The 21708-nt window shown below is 38.0% G+C and overlaps 1 long non-coding RNA gene across 2 annotated transcripts in view; it reads left to right on the top strand.

Annotated features, from left to right (window-relative positions):
• Nucleotides 1-20122, top strand: part of LOC308593110 — a 36876-nt gene extending 16754 nt beyond the window's left edge. The window contains exons 2-3 of one of the 2 annotated variants that reach the window (XR_014010730.1): nt 16876-18568; nt 19452-20122. This is a non-coding gene — a long non-coding RNA (uncharacterized lncRNA). Of the gene's footprint in view, nt 1-16875; nt 18569-19451 lie in introns of those variants that run through there. The other variant, XR_014010731.1, reaches the window with a different exon arrangement.
• Nucleotides 20123-21708: the final 1586 nt, after the last annotated feature.

The raw sequence follows: 21708 nt of genomic DNA, 5'->3' as shown, positions 1-21708 counted from the left end.
TATTTCATTATAATTTGGCAATCCAAGCATACACGTTTCTTTTCTTTCTTTCTTTTAAAAAAGACACATATCTTTTGGAGCTCGGTCCTCAGTTCACCCCTTTTGTTGTTCTGACCACATGACACCCTCCACAAATCCTTGTAGTGACTTCCTGTCTATTCCAAAATTCTGCAAACCAAAGCCTCCTCATCCTTATCTTCAAAGCCTTCTATTGTCTTTCCTATCCATATAGTTGCCCTCCTATCATAATATATGCCTACCCATGATCTTTGCTTCTCTTGCTGAGATGTTCTGTGACACCTGAAAACATCATTTGGAGTTAAATTACTTGATACATTCTTCCTTGTTGCCCTTTATATTTGAAAATGCCTTCCAGAACCCCTGAGACCACAGGAAGCTGCTCCAAACTGAGACCATTGGTTCATCAAGCCCAGTAGTTAGTCTGACTGGCAGTGACTCTTCAGAAAGGACTTTCCCCTAACCCTACCCAGGGACACCAAGAACTAAACCTATGGCCTTCTACATGCAAAGCAATTGCTCTACTACTGAGCAATTTGTGATGCTTGCTTCCTTCCCCTTGCCAGAATTCATCTTTTCCATAACATCTTTGGCAGAATCCAGTAGTCCCCATACACATAAATTCACACAAATCAACAGCATATATATTCTTTCCTTATTAAACCTCAGCTTCATTATCCTCTCCTATTGCATCTCATGTGTCAAATTTTAGATTGTAGGTTCCTTGGGACAGAGACCTAAACTCCTGTTTTACTCTGTGAAACTCCACGTATATTAAGGGCTTCTGCTTCTTCTGCTTCTTTTGTGAGCAGATAAGATTTAGATAGGTAGTTAAATTGCCAATAGTGCAGCACAGTATGATGAAGTCTCAGTTCTAAGGCAGCATTCTTCATACACCAGCCACATTCATCTCACACTGTTAAAGATCAACCCATATCATGGGAAAAACAAGACAAAGGTAAATGATGTCTCATCCCAAAGGTTCCAGCACAGCATGAAGAATAATAGGAAAACCATGTGGCTAGTCCAAAGACGTCACCCATTTGCAAGCTACAAGTGAAGGCAAATCCAACATTATACCTGTAGTACAAGGGCTGATGGTACGTTGGTGCAGTTCTCAGGATATTGCTACATGCAGTACTCAAATGACCCATGTCACACAGCTGCATAAAATGTACACATTTTAATTTATATGCATTTAGGCTCCTGAGGAGATGGAGATGATAGGTGTTTGGGGCCCCATCAGCTCTGCACTTTACAGTGCACCCAGCCACCCTGTGAGCAAAGAAAAACAAATTCAGTTAAAAGGGAAAAAAGGAGGGAATAAGGCAGAATACCTGGTGCTCATCGCAAAAGACGAGGGTGCCGACCCTGTCAGCTATTCCCTAACAATGCGTGTGCAACTGTTTATGACCAGAGCATAAGAGTTCAGTCTACCAAGTTTTGCTGCCATGCATGCTGTATTGACATAAAGGAACAATTCTTGATAGAATTCAAATGTTTTCTCTTGCATCTGGTACAATAAAGTTCTTCAGATGACTAATTTTCATTTCAGACTTTGTACTATCATTATCAGGTTAGAAGTAGACATTTTTTTTCTTTTAAAAAATGGGTAGTATCCAGTTGTCCCCTAGTGCTGTTACTCCAGGGAAGGTGCTAATGGAGGAAAGGGAGGACAGAAGATTTTAGCTGTAGCTCCCAGTACCATCTATAATCTGTTCTTGAGGGTTCCCCAATCTTCCAGAACAGATTGTAGGAGGCTATCATGGCTGCAGAGGGAAAATAAGCAACAATCACATTTCCTCTTCCTGTGTTAGCAAATGGCTTCAGCTGGAGCAAATGTTCTTGCACAAGGATACCAACTTGATATATCCCATTATCTTTAAAGTGCAATGCTAAATTGTTGCGATATCCAGTTTTTGAAGAAATTTCACAAAACTAGCTAGACAGTTAAATAGAATTACTTCAGAAAAGATGGCTATGCTTCAGATTATTTAAAGTGATTGTAATTTGAAGGTTTATTTACATAGCTGTAAATACTGTATCACCAAAATTGAAGTGGATAGTTATTACGTTTTGCTTGGCTTAAAATGGAAACATTTGTAACTTTACAATGCTACTTGTGTTCCCTCTATTATTTAAAGTTACAACTCAGTCAAGAGCACCACATGCTCATTTTATTGAAATCAAGGTGCAGGTGCAGCATTTGCAAGTTTAGGATGGTGTCTAATACTGTCCTCTCTATTGACAGAAGGCCTCCATCAGCAGAAAGTGAGAACAGGCAATTTTTGCCAGTTGCTCTCCTTCCCAAAGCCTTATCTCCTACCTTGGAATCTGCTCTGGTGGGTTCCTGAAATCTCTGAAGTAGATTCAGAGAGTGTGGGGACTCACAAGGGGCTGCAGGGAGACACAGTAATCAGCAAAAAAATAAAAATAAAAAATGCCTTAACCCTTTCGTCTGAAGGATGTTACCCATTAGTGGAGGGGTAGTATTGGACACGGGACGTGGGTGGCGCTGTGGGTTAAACCACAGAGCCTAGGGCTTGCCAATCAGAAGGTCAGCAGTTTGAATCCCCGCGACGGGGTGAGCTCCCATTGCTTGGTTCCTGCTCCTGCCAACCTAGCAGTTCGAAAGCACATTAAAGTGCAAGTAGATAAATAGGTACCGCTCTAGCGGGAAGGTAAACGGCACTTCCCTGTGCTGCTCTGGTTTGCCAGAAGTGGCTTAGTCACGCTGGCCACATCACCCGGAAGCTGTACGCCGGCTCCCTCGGCCAATAAAGCGAGATGAGCGCCGCAACCCAAGAGTCGGTCACGACTGGACCTAATGGTCAGGGGTCCCTTTACCTTTACCTTAGTATTGGACACTGCCCTTAGTGTTGAATCTAGTACAAGCAATAGCATGAAAGACTAGTTATCAGATTTTTTTTTATTTAGATACTTTTAGCCTAGAATATATTAATATCTGCTAATGCTTTAAATTAATTAAATTACTCTTTATTAAAGGGTACTTACTGATGGATTCCCAAAGAGTGATCTTATAGAACATGAAGTGGTTCCATCCATGAAACTAAGCACCTGGTTCTATGGTGGGCCAAATACCTGAGGCAATCAGCATCTGAGAGCCCCACATATTTTGTATCCTACAAACATACTAATCCAAGAATTAATTGCCTCTTCATTTAATCCAGTGCTGTTCAAATGTTTAAACAGACTATTATGCAGCTCTCAAGCATTCATTCTTGCAAATCCAAAATGGAATACTGGAATAACATCTCTACAGTATTGAAATTTTGCTGTTATGAGGGCTCAGTTTATTTGAAAGTTTTACTTTCTGGGGATGGAATCAGACTATTGGCCCAATGAAATTGTGTTATGCAGAATTAAAGTATCGGCCAGTTTAATTATGTAAATGATATAAAAGGAGTTTACTCCCACTGAACCATTATCATGCCAACTACTTAAATTCAGTATAGAGACATGTTGAGCTCACATATGTACACAAGTTAAGCCCATTCACTACTGTAAGCACAGAAATGACATGTGCACCTTGAAGCAATTGCAGAGTTCTGTATTGGGTAGGTTTGCCATATTTCATTTTATTTTTGTTTTTGCCAAAGACATGGATTTTTTTTTTGCTTGTGTATGATTTCTTCCTAAAATGATTTAAAAGGGGGAGCAGAATGCTACATAGCATCAGTATTCATTCAAACTTTTTTAAAAAAGAACTCAAAACACTAAAATCAATATTTGTATGTTTAAATATTTCCTTGAATAGTATTTGTTTTCATTGGATTGAAATGCTAAGCCCATTCAAGGCAAGCTTTCATCCTGTTGATAGGTACTACTTGTGTGTGTTGAAACAGCTGTCACAGAGAGTCAACACATGATGTACATTTCAAATGACCAAACTATCATGTAATAGTTGTCAACAGCATGTAAAAAAAAACAAACAAACAAAAATCTGGCAGTGTGAATCCCTTTTAGTTCTCGTGCAATTCGCAAAACTGAATTTCATAAGTAGTAATTCTCTTTTAGCTGTCAGACCCACTTCAGTATAAATATTCACAAGTATCAGCATTTCAAATGTCCTTTTCTTTACTTCCATGCGTCAAAATCGAATACTTCCCCTGATAAGTGTGTACGCACACTTTCATACATGTACACTAGTCCCATTATGTGTAAAATGTCAGCTTGTATGCATATTCCCTCCCTCCAAAGTTCCACTGCCCATTTTAGAAAGTTAACTGCTAGTTGCCAGAGGAGTTGTCAACCCTAAATCCATGGTGAAGCAGTTTCTAGATTCACCATTGGCTCCTTATTCCACCATTTGGCCCCCCCTTTGGAAAATTTATGGTGACCTGGAAAACTGTGCTCTGGAGACATGTTAGAGCAAGGAGAAGACTTCATTTCTATGTGTTCTGAACACACATCCCCAAAAATCACATCTCTGGCTAAAAGGGCTGCATGAATTGGCCCTTGGGTTTATACAAAATTGTCTTACATTAACTGCTGCAGCAAGTGTCTCTTTAAGTAGGTCTACCTACATTAGCTTCAAAGCTCATGGGCAGGAGAGCCTTGGGATTTTTCCTGTATAACAGGAAAAAAAAAATACCATCTCCTTTCACTTACAGATCCAAAATTAATGAGATAATATATACTAGTATCTAGAGTGGTACCTCGGTTTACGAACTTAATCTGTTCCAGAAGTCCATTCTTAAACTGAAACTGTTCTTAAACTGAGGCGTGCTTTCCCTAATGAGGCCTCCCACCGCCGGTGCCATTCCATCATCAGATTCTGTTCTTATACCGAGGTAAAGTTTTCAAACCGGGACACTATTTCTAGTTTAGCAGAGTTTATCAACCAAATCGTTCTTAAACCGGACTGTTCTTAAACCGAGGTACCACTGTATTCCCACTTACTAATTCTGACTGAAATCCTGTAGATACTTACTTGGGAGTAAGCCCCACTGACCAGACAGTGAGATTGCGTGGAAACATGCACAGAATTGAATAGTTCGTATATTTTTTCTGGGATGGAAATGACTGTATCAAATCCTTTCATTTAGCATTTGTTCCTCTGTCCTCTTTCTGTATGCATGTACGTATTAGTATAAACACAATAATGTGCTGTACTATGTGTAACCATGGGCTAGCATAATATCCTAAGGATACAATCCTAACCATGCTTACCTGGAAGTAAGTGCTACTGAAATCAAGGAAACTTGCTTCAAAGTAAACAAGTTGGAGATTCTGATGTAAAACTGAGTCATTCCTATTGGCACAGAACCCGTGAATTCTTGAGGGTTATATTGACATTTGTACCAGATATATTATTACTTCAGGAAGGCAATTACAGTTCCTTTAATAGCTTCACCCTATTCACTTCACTGTATGAACACCTATGGAGACTGATTAAAGAAAGCAGGAAACTATTTAGACTGCTTTATACCTAATTTGGCTTTAGATATATCATAAACAGTGTGATGTTTTTCTCAGTGGATTCTTACCTTAAGGATATAAATGGTATTTAATAATATGGTTTTTTGGAACTTGGCTACATTAATGGGAGAGGTTTAGACTTTCTTTTCTATTTTCTTGTGAAAAATTGACACACTAATGCTGACTGACACCTGTCTAAATCATAGATACACATATCTGAGATTAAATTTGTAAGCATTAACAAAAAACAACCCAGTAAGCTAAGAAGGCTAACAGCATTCTGCTAATAAACAACACCTATGATGGTATCTTGATAATGCAGGATCTGCTGGTAGAAATCTCCTGCAATTTAGGCAATTTTCTTTCTTCAAATATATATTAGAAACCTAATGTTAAAACAAGAAAATTGGTTAAACTTGTTTTTAATTTATCCAACGATAATGGTAAATGTAAAAAAGCAACAACCTAGCAACTTGATCTGAAGCATTAGTCCTAAGAAAACATTTGATTTTATGGAGGTAATATGGTTCCTCCCCTCTAAATAAAGAAAAGATATACATATAGTTTTGTTTAAAAAAAGAAATCCCTCCCAATAGTATGAAACAGTTTCAAAACCCAGTTCCTTCCCTTTTTGAGTAGTCCCACATAGACAGAGTTTAAGTACAGTACACCATAACTCGATGTTGCTTTTATTGAGAAGCAAATGCATATAGCTAACAATATTTTTTTTGCATTAAATAATCTTATGGTAAAAATAAGCATGATAATATAATATTGATAGACATTTTTAATCATTACAGAAAAAGTTAAATCTTATATAAAGTTAAAGGTTATGCATTGTCCCTTACTTGTAAAAAGCCAGCATCTGCTGATATATAATTTTAAAAAAGCAATACAGTACTTCATGCCCATTTATAGTTTTTAAAAATGTGTTCTCATATGGCACATCAAACATACAATATATAATTGGCTTATGGGTATGTTCCAGCCATATTAAGCAGTGATAAGTACCATTGGTTTCAATAGGAAACATTCACAGCTTGTGCTGAACTCTCTAGTTGAAACCAATGGGGATTAAAATTCTTTAATTATGATTGGATTGTGCTCTTTGTGTTTCTTTTGCTACTATTATAGTAGCACAGTGCAAAATTACTTTAAGGCTGCAATCCTATACCCACCTGCCTAGGTGTAAGTCCCACTGAACTCAGTAGGGCTTGCTTCTGAGTAGGAATGCATAGGATTGCAGTATAGCTGTATTTTACCATTCTATAGACTCTGTATTTTTTAAAAAATAAATTGATATTAAGAATTGAAAATGAAATTGCAACTGAAGCAATATTTAATATACAGACAGAGGCATATAGATTAAGCAGTAGAAAAATATAATAGAAATAATTTAAAATAAAAATAAGGAAAGCTACCTACATAAATGGACCAAGTAGCATCGGGCAAATTTTTTGCATCCAGTTGTATATTTACACTTACATATTTTAGATTCATGGAAAATAGACTTCAGCCCTGTGAAGTAGCTTACACATACACAGCAGCAGCAGCAGCAGCAGCAGCCACAAGCACAATAAATTCCTAAATCACACCTGCCTTTTTGCTGCTTCAGAATGTAGTTATTTCGGTCCTGCCTGCATATTCCCCCCTTTTCATATGTGAATTGTTGTCGGTTGAATCTTAGAGGAAAAGGCTATTCTCTGAGTCTCAGGAAGCTGTGTGTGTGTGTGTGTGTGTGTGTCCATAAGGGAGGCTAGGCTGGTCATCTTTCCACATATCTCTGCTAACTGGGGTCCTTCGCTGAGCTCTTTAGAGGGAAAAAGAACTCTTATAAAATGCATATTATTTAAACAGCCAAACACCTATGCCAGGTATTCCACCACTTCCCCACCCCTGGAATTTGTTACATTCATAACTTAACTCTGCCAAAAAGGGATTGCTGGAACACATTTAAAATCAATATTTAAGACACAGCTTGCAAGTATTCTCAAAAAGAGTTTATTTTCTTTGTTCTGCAGATTCCCAAACTCCCCATCCGTCCTTGAAAATAGATCACACTTGTGATTTTGACATCTTGTGCACATTGGTGGGGTTTTTTTCCTTTTAAAAATATTACATGGAACAGGATATGTGTAGAATCCCTCTATAAATAATGATCATAAGATGCATTTACATTTCAAAACTATAATAGTAGCACTTTTTCACTGCTGTTCAGAATAGTGTACAATTCAGTGAAAGTAAGCTATTAAATGTAGCATCGCTTTTTTCAAAACGTTACACGTATTATAACAATATTTAATTTGATTGCATAAGGGACAATTATTTTTATATGAACTGTGGTAGTATTCTGATAAATACCATTATTATTGCAATACTATTTTGATAAAAAATAGAGGGGAGGATAAGCTGGAAACAAACCCACACTTAAAATAATATAGATTGCTTTGGGACACAAAAGGAAATATGTTCATCTGCAAACCTTGTCCTTATAATAGAGCAGATTTGATGCTGCAGTATTTATTTTCATATATAACCTTTACATTTTGTCTGTGCTGAATGAATCTGGGCCTTATTTTCATTTTCATGAAACACTAAGATTTGCCGCTTGGTATAGTATTCCCTCTATAATGCATCTTAGTTTAATTCACTCTTAGTGAAACAACAAGGCTCACTCTGGAGAGCTCCTTACAACATAATTTAGCCGGACCTTTTCTTAGTAAAGGTTTTCTGGTTTTCATTTTCACTTCATATTCTCAAATAAAAGATCCTTTGTTGTCTACCATTTGATTGGACTTAATGAAAAACACTCCATTTTAACCTAACAGTATTTCCCTTTGAATTTATTATATTTAAGGACACTGTCAAAAATCAAGCATTTAATCTCAGGTTTTTATACTTAAAATTATATTACTATCATATGGCTCAGCAAGGTGATGTAAAAAGGGCACCGAGGAGATTTAAACCAAAAGTCGAGTAAAAAAACCCAAAACAAAACCTCACCTCATTTTAATATGAAACTAAATACTATGGCTAATGTGCAGATTGGGTATGGTAGTTGACTTTAAAGACTAACATGTGACAGGGTGCCAACAGCTGAATTGTGCAGTATTGACTAAACGAGGTTCACTGATTTGTATTGAGGCTAATATCTTCTTTAAACAATTCCGTGTAAATTGTGCGTATAAAGTCATTGGAAGCTGTTTCTCAGGACAGCATCTCCGGCTCGGTACCTGCTGGAGTGAGGAAGATAATCAATAGAGAGAAATAGAGCTGAGCATGAGACTAGGAAGCTTCAGAGCAGTTAGTGCTGATAAAAGTAGATGATGTCAATATTTGGGAATAACACAACTCTAGGATAACAGACAAAAGAGAAGTGCATATGTTGGAGAGTGTTCAAACAGGGGCAGAATTAATGCATAAGTGGCAGCTGTTGCCCCAGGCTGCAAAAGACATTATTTATTCCAGGTATTGTTAAATTCCTGCCGAAACACCAAGGCTCAGGATAGTATATTAAAAATTCTATCTCCACCAATAAGGAAGCAGGATGGAGCTTTTGTGTGTGTATATATATATATGTTTAGACTCTGCCTAAGCTATGAACCAGTTGCCAAAGTCAAAGCATCTCAAGATCTGAGTCTTGAACTAATAAAACAAAGAATCCCAGAAAACTGTTTTGTGAAATAAAAGTCCCTAGTTAACTTTCTTTTGGGGGAAATGAACGTTTGCAAACTTGGGAGACACAAGGCAGAAGTTGACTCTATACCTTTCAGTGTTGATCCTTGCCTCTTGGCCCTTACCGTTTTTTCATGTAAATATTATTTCAAACAGACAAAATGGATTCTCCTGCAGAATCATAACACCATGAATTCTTTTAACCCTGGTCTCCTCGTTGGTACTGAAGTAATGGTATATTTCTGCTAATTTAATAGTGGAAATCAGTTTTCCTCTTGCTGTCAGGTGATGAATTTTTGTTCTTCTGTGCTGATCTTTCTGTTGATGTATTATGACATAGTCTGTCAACATGAACAGATATGTGAAGGGGAGATTGGATGACTGAGACTTACAACCTGAATAAGGCTGCACTTGAATTTTAAACATGGATATCATGTTAGGATACAGAAAGTAGGAATGTACGCAGTAAAGAATGCTATTATTTTGATGTAATTTAGGCAAAAGCAAAACAGGTGGGCTATGACACGCTTCTAAAAGCAGAATGGATGAGGTAATCCCGAACCACAGGCATAAAAAGCTCTCCAATCTAAGTTAATAGCTACTTAAAATCAGGATTTGTGAAACACATCCATGTACAGAGAAAATTAAGCCATGCATATATGATGATGGTTAAGCATAGCTATTTACAAACAAATAATTTTATAATGTGAATCATTCTGTTGTCACATATGGTTTTATTATTTGGTGTTAGATCTGGATTACATCAAGTAGGTGATTACTGTGTCAGCTAGAAAGGTCAAGTTCCATACCTTTTATTTTGAGCCACCATTAAGCCTTTTTATAAAGACACATGTGCCTGTACTCTGTCTGTGTATGCTTGTGTACGTGCATGATCTCTTTCCAACCCCCCTTGACAACACACACACACACACACACACACACACACACACTTACTTTCATTTCAGGTTAACCTGTCCTATACAGGGAAGCTGCATGAATAAAAAACACAGTATCTCAACAGCTCCTATTTTTGTAAGATGTACAATATGTGTTCTGAAAACAGTAATTATTTTTATTATGAATACCACTAAAAATGGAACGAAACATCAAACACGAAACTTAAAAGCATTCAAGAGAAAACAGTATTTGCACTGAAAAGTCATAAAACCTTTATAATTTTTCACAAATACAATTTTGTTCAGGTTACTGAAGGCTTTCCCCCCTCTCTTTCTTTTCCACGTATACCAACTTTTCTTCTTAAATTACTGGGAAGTAAAAGATCCTTTCTTCCTGCACATCTGTAAAGAAGGCTTTATTTTAAATAAAGCCTGTATCTTTATTTGTAAGACAAAGTTAAACATTTTTTTAAGACCTACCCTTCAACTAATTTGTTAATCTTGTGCTACTTTTAGCATTTGTCACACATATAGACCAGGAAATTGGCTCCATCTCATTCTAGTTCTGTGTTGAATTAAAAACCTCTACTGAAAAGAAGAGCATGATGTGAAGAAAGAATAAATTTAGGCCTTTCTTTAGTAATGCACATATATTTCCATACATTTCACATCCTAAGGGAGCCCACAAATGAATTCAATAAATACAAAACTATAAACTATACATCCAAGAGAAGTGATTCCTCATATTCAAAATTCTTTATATGGGCACAGCTTTGAACAGATTAAAACTCGAAGAGAATCTACAGGAATATTTGGAAAGACCCAAAGCCCTATATCTTAGGGTTACCCATTTATAGGTATTATATGAAAGTGCTAGATGGCTTGGATCAAAAGAAATTAATGGGTGGAACCTTAAAACTGACAAAATGCTACTTATGTCTTGTCCAACTAGTCCTACCTTAAATATCCAGGTGAGGGGGGGGGACCATATAGATAACCATTTATGTGGAAGGTTGGCTATTTTCACCATCTATATTAAGGTCAGCAAAAAGAGCAGTTTATGGATAAAGGGCAATAATAAAGAGCTAGACTTTAAACATGATTAGTTGATGTCTATTAAAGTTCTGTTACAATGAAATATATACCTCAGGTGAAGAAAATTACCCACATCTCCTAGGATGATAGTCTTGCTGGATGTGTATTTTACCATATTCAGAATATTTGTGATTTTTGACTTCATTCTGCGAAAACAGTGCAATGCAATAGATTTATGAGCGTTTGACAGAAACAAGGGTAGGAAAGATTATGGCATACTTGTTTAGAAAAAGTGAATGGAAGATTTTTGATTTACACTGACATACATCTAGATGGAACTATAGTTTGCAAATTGCCTAGAGCACCCATCTTATATTAAGTGTTTGATGGGTGGAGGAATATATATATGTATATTCTAAAACATTCTAGGAATGCCAGTGTTGCATATGCAGCTGTGATTATTATTTTTTAAAACAATTTTCTAAATTCCCCCTTCATCACTAGGTTTCCATTGTGCAGTCCTATTTTTAATGCATTTTCCAGTGAACAAATTCTGCAGTTTGAATAATGTCGGAGATAAATGTTTACTGCATTCACAGTAAAAATTCTGTTTAGGTACTTTCTCCTTTGATCAGACTCACTGACACTTTATCGTATATTCTTCCAGTACAGGCTAACAAAAGAAAGATTAAATAACCTTGGATGCAATCTGCTGCACAGTGTTCCCATACTGGACCCACTGAAAAGATTCTGTGCAACTACCATGTGCCATGTGCAAGAACTTATTAATGCTTTTGCACAATATGCATGCAATAACTTCATGCTGAAGTTCTTTCATTCCCCTTGAAGACTTTTAGTTTGTATGCTATCTGCTAAAGTCCCTAAATATCTGGTATTCATTCATACTAGCTTAAGTAGAACTGTTACACCTAACTCTCCCCAGGAATGTTGCAAGACATGCAGCTGAAGGATAACTCCTGACAAGTTTTGGGAGGATGCTAAACTAAATTTTTTACATCTGTCTAAAGCAAGGCCAATCTTTATTCTCCCTTTACACATAACTGGCCAAATGATACAATCCTTTAAACTACTGCAGAAAGAATTTAGGGTTGTGGTAAGTCAGTGCAATGAAACAATCAGAATGCTTTCCAGTGTAGTGGTATTGTTGTGGCAGCAACAGCAGCTATCACAAGTTTATCACAGGTGCAGCATGCAAAGGTGATGTATAGGCAGCACACATCTAGATAGAGATATTAGTTTGATGAGACTTAGGAACTTAGGAAGACTGATGTGGTGGTATTCTGAAGACATTTTGGCTAGTTTGCTATCTGCAATGTTGATGGAGTGCAGTGCTCTTAAAAGGTAGCTGTATTCTTTTATAATGGGACATAGCAATGGTGATACTCAAAGGACCTTTAGAAGTATGCCTATGTATGACATCAGGATGGCATATTGTTTTTAGAATTTGCAATTGTAAACTACAAATTATAGAAGGTATATTTCGTTAGGGCACATGGCAGGGAACAGCAAAGCAAAAAATGTCACTCAAGAAAGTTATGCTTTCAGGTATCTAATTAGCATCAGATGATACCAGGTATTTTAATGTCAGCACCTGTTATACTCTATTTTATTTTCATAGATTTGTGATTAAAATGTTTTACACATACCCTGCTGAGGTTTCTATGTGTCTGTATATCGATACTTAGTCTAACTCAAGGCGATACAAATTGTTAAGCGACAAAAGGGACAATTGGTTGCTGAGAAAAATCATCAGACTGTAATTCAAAAACCAGATGAGGTAGAGTACTTGGATTAAATCAGATGTGCAGCCCTATTTCATCCTAAATGTGTTTATTTAGAAGTAACAGCACGTAACCATCCATGTTTACTCAAAAATAAGTCTGACTGAGTTTAATGGGTCTTCCATCTAAGTAAGGATTATAGTGTTACTTCTGAATCCAGTGGGTCTTTACTTCTCATAAACTATGCCAAGAATTGTAGCTGCAGATCATATTTATTTACTAGAATGTTATGTTCAACTAAAATTGATTTGAGTTACTTCCAGGTAAATGTGTTTAGCAATTGCTTCTGAAATCAGGTCCTCTAATTTTACAGACCTAGTAGGCTATGCTGCACAACTATGATCCTATCACAGTTTATTCCAGAGTAATCCTATATAGGTATAACAACAACTGTGGAATAGGCGAGATTTAAGATTGTATACTGTCCAGCCCAATCCCAAACATATTTACTCAAAGGTAAGTGCACTGATGAGGGACACGGGTGGCGCTGTGGGTAAAACCTCAGTGCCTAGGGCTTGCCGATCACATGGTCGGCGGTTCAAATCCCCGCGGCGGGGTGAGCTCCCGTCGTTCAGTCCCAGCTCCTGCCCACCTAGCAGTTCGAAAGCACCCTTAAGTGCAAGTAGATAAATAGGTACCGCTTTCTAGCGGGAAGGTAAACGGCGTTTCTGTGTGCTGCGCTGGTGCTGGCTCACCAGAGCAGCTTCGTCACGCTGGCCACGTGACCCGGAAGTGTCTCCGGACAGCGCTGGCCCCCGGCCTCTTAAGTGAGATGGGCGCACAACCCTAGAGTCGGACACGACTGGCCCGTACGGGCAGGGGTACCTTTACCTTTACCTTTAAGTGCACTGAGCTCAATGGGGCTTACTTCCCAAGTATGCACAGAATAATTCCCTTAGTGGGCAATATACTTAGGAAGTAAGCCCCATGGAAGACACACATCTTGTGTGTTTTTCCTTTTGAAAATAATGGTTTGACATTATAAATATATGGTGAATTTGCTCTTCCATATTCCTGTATTGCAGGGTTTTCATCTACTTTATTTATGAGTTACAGAGATCTTTTTTTAAAGTAATAGTCATCTGCATATGTTATGGGAAGAAACTCACATGGGTCTTTCCTAAATTATAAGCTTGACAGGGCATGGCAAAGAGTGTCATTCCAGAGGTTTGGAGAGTGCTTCACGCACTATAGGTGCCATCAGCTAGTTTTTTTTTTATAACTCTAATAAATAATTGGTGGTTGTTAGCGATAAGCAACAATCATTAGCATGACTTTTCTAGCAAGCCAACAAGCAATTAATCTCAACATCAGTCCTTCACATTCTCTAAACCAAATCACAGTCTCTTAAAACAGCTGGTATCTTCTGTTGTAATAATATTTCCATTTGGGATGACTTTGCCTTTTCTCGAGTTCAAATGGTACTAATGCTTAAATGACAAAAAAAATATGTAAATAATTTCTCTGGTTTGGTGGTAAGTTAGGAGCCACCTGACTCAAGCCTCTGAAACTGCAGGCACATAAAACAAATATGGGGGGTGGGAAATGAAACCAGAATCAACCCAATTGATGACTGAATATTTAACAATCTAAAATGAAAGTTGTGTTGTTGCTTAGCTGCACAAACACAGAGCATGAGATTGTTATTCTGTGAGAACATTGCACCCGTCTTGTACAGGCCAGCAAAAGGACAGTTACAATGAAACAAACTCAAAAACAAAAGCCCCCAAAGGGGCAAGGATCATTTATTGTAAAACTGTCTAGCGCCTGAACCTAAATACATCATGAAACCTAAGTGAGAGAGACAGTGTGGTGTAGTGCTTAGAGTCTTTGTCTCAGGGTTCTGCCACTTCTCAGTTGGAAATTTTGCTGGGTAACATTGAGCCAGTCATCCTCTCTCAGCTTAACCAGCCTCACAGGGGTTTTGTCAGTCACTTTTTACATGTGTGTCCAGGCAATTTGCAAACATATAATAAAAACAGTGAAATGGGATGAAAAACAATACAAAAGGAATTACCTAAGGAAGACACCTTTTCACCTGGAAAGGCTCGTCAAAACAAAGATGTATTTAATTATTTCTGGAAAGTACAGATCATGGGCATCTGTTGTAGTTCAACAAGAATGGTGGGCCACAGATCAGAGCCAGACCCAATGAAAGTTCTGCTCTGAGCTACTGTGGAACTTTATAGTCATTGCCAGGTTTGCTGTGGATGCTGGTGATGTGTTTATTTTGTTGTGAACTACCCTGGAATCTTTGATGAAGGTGGTATAGATATGTTTTAAGTAAAACAAAATAAATGTGCATTACTTTGCTTACTTCCAAATGATGTAAGCCATCCCTGCTACGTTTGCCGTTCCTCTTGCTGATTTTGCTGAGTGAGGCCCCGGACCTCTGCCCCCAAAATTCCCCAATGATGTCAATGCCATTAACAGACATTATGGTGACATCTCCATAAGACGTGTTGCTTGATTTGGAGGGATAAGTCACTGGGAAAGAGGAGCAGCAGGACAGAGCTCTTAGCAGTAAGGCAGAACGAGAACAGAGAAAGCAAACTGTGTGCATTTATTGAAAATATTTGTACCCCACATTAAAGTTTATTAGAACATTATTAGTAAAACTGAAAACCATGAATTTCACTTAGAAATTTTTCATTGTCCTTCAGTAAAATATGGAAATGTTGACTGCAGTCCTATAACATGTATTCTCAAAAGTTAGTTGCATTGAGTTCCACTTAGGAATTCATGGCAAGCAGGCCATGAATCTTTCTCACTAACTCACTAACAAATGCAGGTTCCAGTGTTGATAAGTTAAAATATAAATATGAATTTCCATTTTCAGTAACATCCTTGCAAAAGCTTAGTACAGAGACCCACTAGATAAACATTCACACAGTGAGCATAATGGGTAAATATTTATGCTTATAGAAGTTCTGACATCTATTGTCATTAGTGAATCCAAGAGCATCATAGCCATGTTCGACAGCCCGAGTAGCAAACATGGAGCTGTTCAGATGTTGCTAGACTACAACTCCCACCATTCCTGACCATTAGCTGTGCTGGCTGGGACTGATGGGAGTTGGAGTTTAACAACATCTGAAAGAACACATATTGCCTACCACTGATGACTGTGGGAATGGGTTCACAGCACAACGCCTTCTCCCAGGTCTGTGTAACTTATGCCAACTAAATAGTTTGGAAAGGACAGTAATATAGGGTTTTAAGGTCTTTAAAAGTTGGGTGCGGAAGCAATGCATAGCCTTTGGTATCACAGCAGCTACAATGAGGTATATGATTGATGTGTATAGCACATCAAGTAATTCATGTTTACAGTCTATGTCTGGGATTCTGAGACAGAACATTCAAACACAAGGGAGAACTGCATGCAGCCAGAGCTTCATTTTACTTTGACTTTCTCATATCGGAAGTAGGAAGCTACTTTTTAAACTGCTCATTGGGTTTCTTCAACAGGCAGAACTGCAGAGGTGTAAACACAAACAAAACTCCAACTGTAGACCTTGTTATGTTCTATGCACCCATGTCCCTTCTATGTATTCAAGAGAGTGTGAAGACATTATCTCTTGCATTTATCTTAAATTCAACTCATCTTAGTTGTTCTTTTATTAAACCTAGCGGTTTTTTTAAAATACAGAAAAAACAAATTGATGCTACATTAGTAAATCAGATTATTATTACTTTTAGTGCTTCTCCTATTCAGGACAGTTTCGTATGAAGTAAAGATATCAATGGCCAACAGTGTGACATAAAGAGGGTCACCTGATCAATGCAACTAAATGAAGCAACAGATGGCAATGACAATACCTTGTTTTTTGCGACACCAATGAAATATATCTGTGAGACCACTTTGGAGCAGTATGTTTAGAAAAAAACATGAATTTTTCTCTCTTTACGCTACCAAAACAACATCTGAAGATTGCTTCTGAACTGATGTTTCTCCTGTTACTTGTGCATTGGTTTGTAACTGCACTGTGTTTTTCTTTTCTCTACAGGTATTAGAGAAGCATGGAGTGGCCAGAAAAATGTCCACAGCTCAAATATGGAGAAGTCTTATTGACAGCAGCTTGGAAACATTTTGGGACGTATGCAACAACTCCCACGCCCCAGCAGTGACTTAAGCTGCAAAACTACTAAAAGAAATTGTAATGGAAAACCATGAGGAGATATCAGGCATTGAAATAAAGAAGAACTGCTGTTATCTAAAACTTTTTGTTAGTTGATTTGATAATGTGTGCTTCTTGTAAAACCAAGCTAATATAATTCCATGTGCTACTTTTTGTTTTATGCCGCCATGATCTGCTTGTGAGCTTCCTCATAGCCATTTGCTCATAAGGACATTGCACATTTCCTCACAACTAGCACCACTGAACTCAATAGAATTTACTTCTGAGTAGACATGTATAGGACCACACTTTTAGCCACCTTAGAGACTATGTGCAGAAAGGCAGGACACATTTGATTAATAAAATAAAAAAAGCTTTCACTAGCTTTGACCTACAGGTATATATATCTATATACATCCATCACTTAGATAATGGGAGACTAGGAAAGTGTAATGATACCTTCTCTGGCTGCAGAACACTACTGGCATTGCTTTAAATGACTCTCTTTGCTTGTGCATTTACTCAGATTATGATAGGGCAGTTCATTGTGGGAACATAATACAAACTAGAACATAAAATTGTACCATTCTAAAGTGGAAGGAAACCACATAGGTTATGGTAATAAAGACTTTTTAAAAAAAGGAACCTGATGGAATTAGCTGTACGTCGCTTGAACTTTCTGTTATGGGTCAGATTCAGGAAGATAAATGAATCAGTAATGTGGCATAGTAATGTAACTATCTTGATTGTACAAGCAGCAGAGCAAGTGAGACAACACAATATCTTTACTAGAAATCAGACATTTTACAGATATTTGAAACAGTGAAAGGAAAGTTCTTGGTGTTCCAAACAATAATAACCTTCTTTTAAAAAGATGGTATTACAAGTACCAGCTAATCTTAGACTAGTAGAATGGAGAGTACTTTAAAGCAAAGGGGAGAGAGAGAGAAAAGTAGAGAATATGCTAATTGAATTGTTTGCCCATGCCTGAGGAATCAGATTACTTCTCCACCCCAGTGCCCTACCAACCTAACAGAAGGTAGCAAAACAAGTTGTAACAAAAACATTTTTAAGCAAGGAAACAGAGAAAGAAGTGTAAGATCAGCCAGGCTCCTAATACACACAATTATTTTTGCATGCTCTCCTCTTGAGTAAAAGGGCTTAACCTGGACTTACACTACCAGTTCCAAAGGACCAGAAGCGTTTGGAGAGCAATGGAAGAGTTGGTCATGTGAATCAGCATCTGTACAATAACAAGCCCTTGGGTGCATATGCATCTTCTTCTTCCTTGTTCCAATTAAGGGAAGAGCCTGTAACCTAGACTCACACTCCCAGCTGTCAGAAGATCAATGTATGGGCTATTCCTGTGAGTTGTATCTGTTGTCTAATTTTGTCTTCGTTGCCCCCTTTCTTCCTAGGATTCACCCACTTCCAAACAGTGGACTAGGAAACCCAGTACTTCTTAGAAATACAGCTTGCCTACCACTACTGAGCTTCCTCCATGCCATGCAGTCATGGGGAGCTATAAGATGTGTTCCAAAATATACTTTCAGGTTGTGTGGAGCAAGGCTCAGTGCTGCAGGTCAGTGAAGGAGCCCATCTTTTGCCTGCAAAAGGTCCTAAGTTCAGACTCTGGCATCTCCAAATATGGTTAGGCAAGTCTCCTGATTGAAAACCTGATGAGCCATTGCTTGTTAGACTAGACAGCACTGAACTGTTGTTTAGTCATTTAGTCGTGTCCGACTCTTCATGACCCCATGGACCAGAGAACGCCAGGCACTCCTGTCTTCCACTGCCTCCCGCAGTTTGGTCAGACTCATGCTGGTAGCTTCGAGAACACTATCCAGCCATCTCGTCCTCTGTCGTCCCCTTCTCCTTGAACTTCACGGACCAATCTCTAACTCAGTATAAGACAGCTGCCTATGTTCCAAACTGGGAAGCTCAGTAGGTCTGTGACTATGTGAATAAGATTCAGAAGCAGGTTCCAGGATTCTGTTGATATCATTCAAGTAGCCTCATCATGGAACTATAAACACAATTTCACTCTGTTTTCGAAAGAGACTTCTCACTAACTGGATTTGATTTAAGATTCACATGTACCTCAAATTCCCCCAAATCTCCTTCCTTACAACTCCTGGCCCAGCTATTGTCTTCTTGCAACATTCCATGCCCATAATGCCAGAGAGATTACATTTGACTTCACAGTTGTGCTGCAATCCACAAATGCTGTACTACTGCTGTCCACACCACAATTTTTATCACACGCCCATTCCTCACTGGATATTGTGTAGCTACCTGGAGCGTAAATTAATTGTGACTTCAGGTTAAGTAATTTACTCCAAGGCTCTCTCCCAGAGTGTGACAGAATGGAGAGCTAGCTGACAACATCTCTCTGAATGCAAAGGTTTTTATATAAAAATGAGCACCAAAGAATATCATGGTCTAATTCTGCTTCTCTTATGCAGGTGTGAAGTTTCATTGGCCAAACCAAGACTAGCTGAGTAAGAATGCTTTTAAGATGATTTGATCTTTGGAGATATACTATAGAACATGTTGGAAGTGGGCAATGAAAAATAATGCTCACATCTCATGCAATTTAAAAGGAAAATTCATTCCCCCTGCCCCCTCCAGACTTAGGTCCTGGTTTTTCAAACATAATGAATATCCAATAGCACATAATGTATTTAACATGTTCTATTAACATCTGGAATGGTGGACTGTTAGTAATAAAAGAAACATCATTTTTTGTTTTCTGCTAACAATAGATCCAATCCATTCAAAGTTAAGACCTTTAAAATTTCATCAGGGTAAAGTTAATCAAATAATTAATTTAAGAGAATCAGCCCTTTTTTCACTAGATTATGATTGGATGCTGGAGATACTCAGAGCTGGAACCTACTGCATGCAAACATTTGTCCTTCCTTTGAACGATGGCCCTGCTTTTTAGCACCAGCAACCTGACAGTCAAGGAAACAATATGAACACTTTTAGCCTTATAGTTGTGCAAGTGTGGAAAAAATGTGCATGCGGATATAAAATGTCACAGTGTCCATACAATGCATGCCTTATACATGTGATATTGAATGCAAAGCCATTCTCTGGGGGTCTGGTTTTCCAAATCCTGTCACCAGGATTTTCTTTAGAAAAATTTAAATTCAAAGACTAGAGTGGTGGAAGTGAAGGGTGCAAGGCTCTGTACTATAGGACACAGTACAAGTGGCAGCAGGGAGGGGGAGTCTGGAAGAAAGCATAGAACAATGTAAATGGTATACCTAGGCTGTAGCTGCTAGAAGCTTAAAAGTACTATTTCTAGTTTCTGGATAGCTAACCTTTTCACATTAGGTATCCAACTGTTCTTCACAAAACATGAGGACTATGAAATCTGGGCTCCAAAATCTGTGTATATCCTCCATCATGTACTGTCTGAGATTCTGCGCATTATAAATCTCTGGATATATCTGATTGCAATGTATCTTTGATTTCCCCCAGAATTTACTACCACCAGGCAAGAAGAAGAAGTTCCATTGGAACTCCACTCAGTAATTTGACAACATACAAAGCAAGTCAAAGACCTCAAACCCGTGATAGGTTTGGATAGGTCTTGAATAAATATATAGTACAATCTCCTAAGAACAAAAGAAAGAAGCCAGTCTGTACCTTTTCTTTATCCTAAAAGTAATGATTACATTTTAAAAACATACACACACACATATATAATATGTATGTAACCTTAGTTCCTGCTACATCTCCCTCTTTGATGTACTCTTAGTGGCTCTCAAATGGTGATTTCCCCCACCCTATTCCCCTCATCAACTGCTTCCACTGCTGTTCAGGCTGCATCCAATTTTTTATCTCATGAGTTCAACATGTGTATAGTTTGCAAGGCAGCATAAGAGTTTCTTTCTGTTTTGCATTAGTCCAGCTGGGATATTAATTCGTACAGACAATTTTATGTGAATGAATAATGCCAACGCATTTTCCATAGTTATCCTATATGCATGGCGTAAGAGCATATGGTCTTGCATGTAACTGAAGAAATGGCCATCAAACTGCAGCTGTATGTAACATTTCGGGCTTGGCATGTAGGAGACTTTTCTATCCTGCTACTCTCGTGAGCTTAGAATTACAGAACTATTTCAGATAATTCAGATCTAACATTGATGTCTATCTGAATAAGTACTTTCTTTAGCTTTATGAAAACCATAGGCTCAATGCTACACTTTAACTTCCAGAATTAGGGGCTGTCTGAATATAAATGTTAAAATTGTTCTAGAATACACAACACTGTTATGGACCCTGAACTACATATAGGCCACACCCACACTACACATTTTAAGCACTATGCTAGCTTTTCAACTGTCATGGCTTCTCCTAAAGAATCTGGGAGCTTTCATTTGTTTAAGGGGTGCAAAGAGTTGTTAGAGCACCCCTATTCCTCTCACAGACCTATGATACCCAGAGTTCCCAGAGAAGAGGGACTGATTGTTAGACCACTCTGGAAACTGTAGCATTGAGCCTATGGTTTTCATAAAGCTAAAGAAAGTACTTATTGCAAACAAGGATTGAACTATGGTTTGCAATCTTGGTTTGTAGTCAGAAGTTAGAGCTGCTGTTTCATAGTTTGGGTGAAATGGGAAACTGTAGAGGAAGTGAAAAGGGGGAACGAATGTTCAGGTACCACACCAATAAACCATGATGATCAAATTGAGATTATTAAGAAGA

The sequence above is a fragment of the Podarcis bocagei genome (assembly GCF_964188305.1).
Source record: "Podarcis bocagei genome assembly, chromosome: 8".
Lineage (NCBI taxonomy): Eukaryota > Metazoa > Chordata > Lepidosauria > Squamata > Lacertidae > Podarcis > Podarcis bocagei.
The sequence above is the reverse complement of the archived record's forward strand: the minus strand, read 5'-3'. Positions and strand labels throughout refer to the sequence as shown.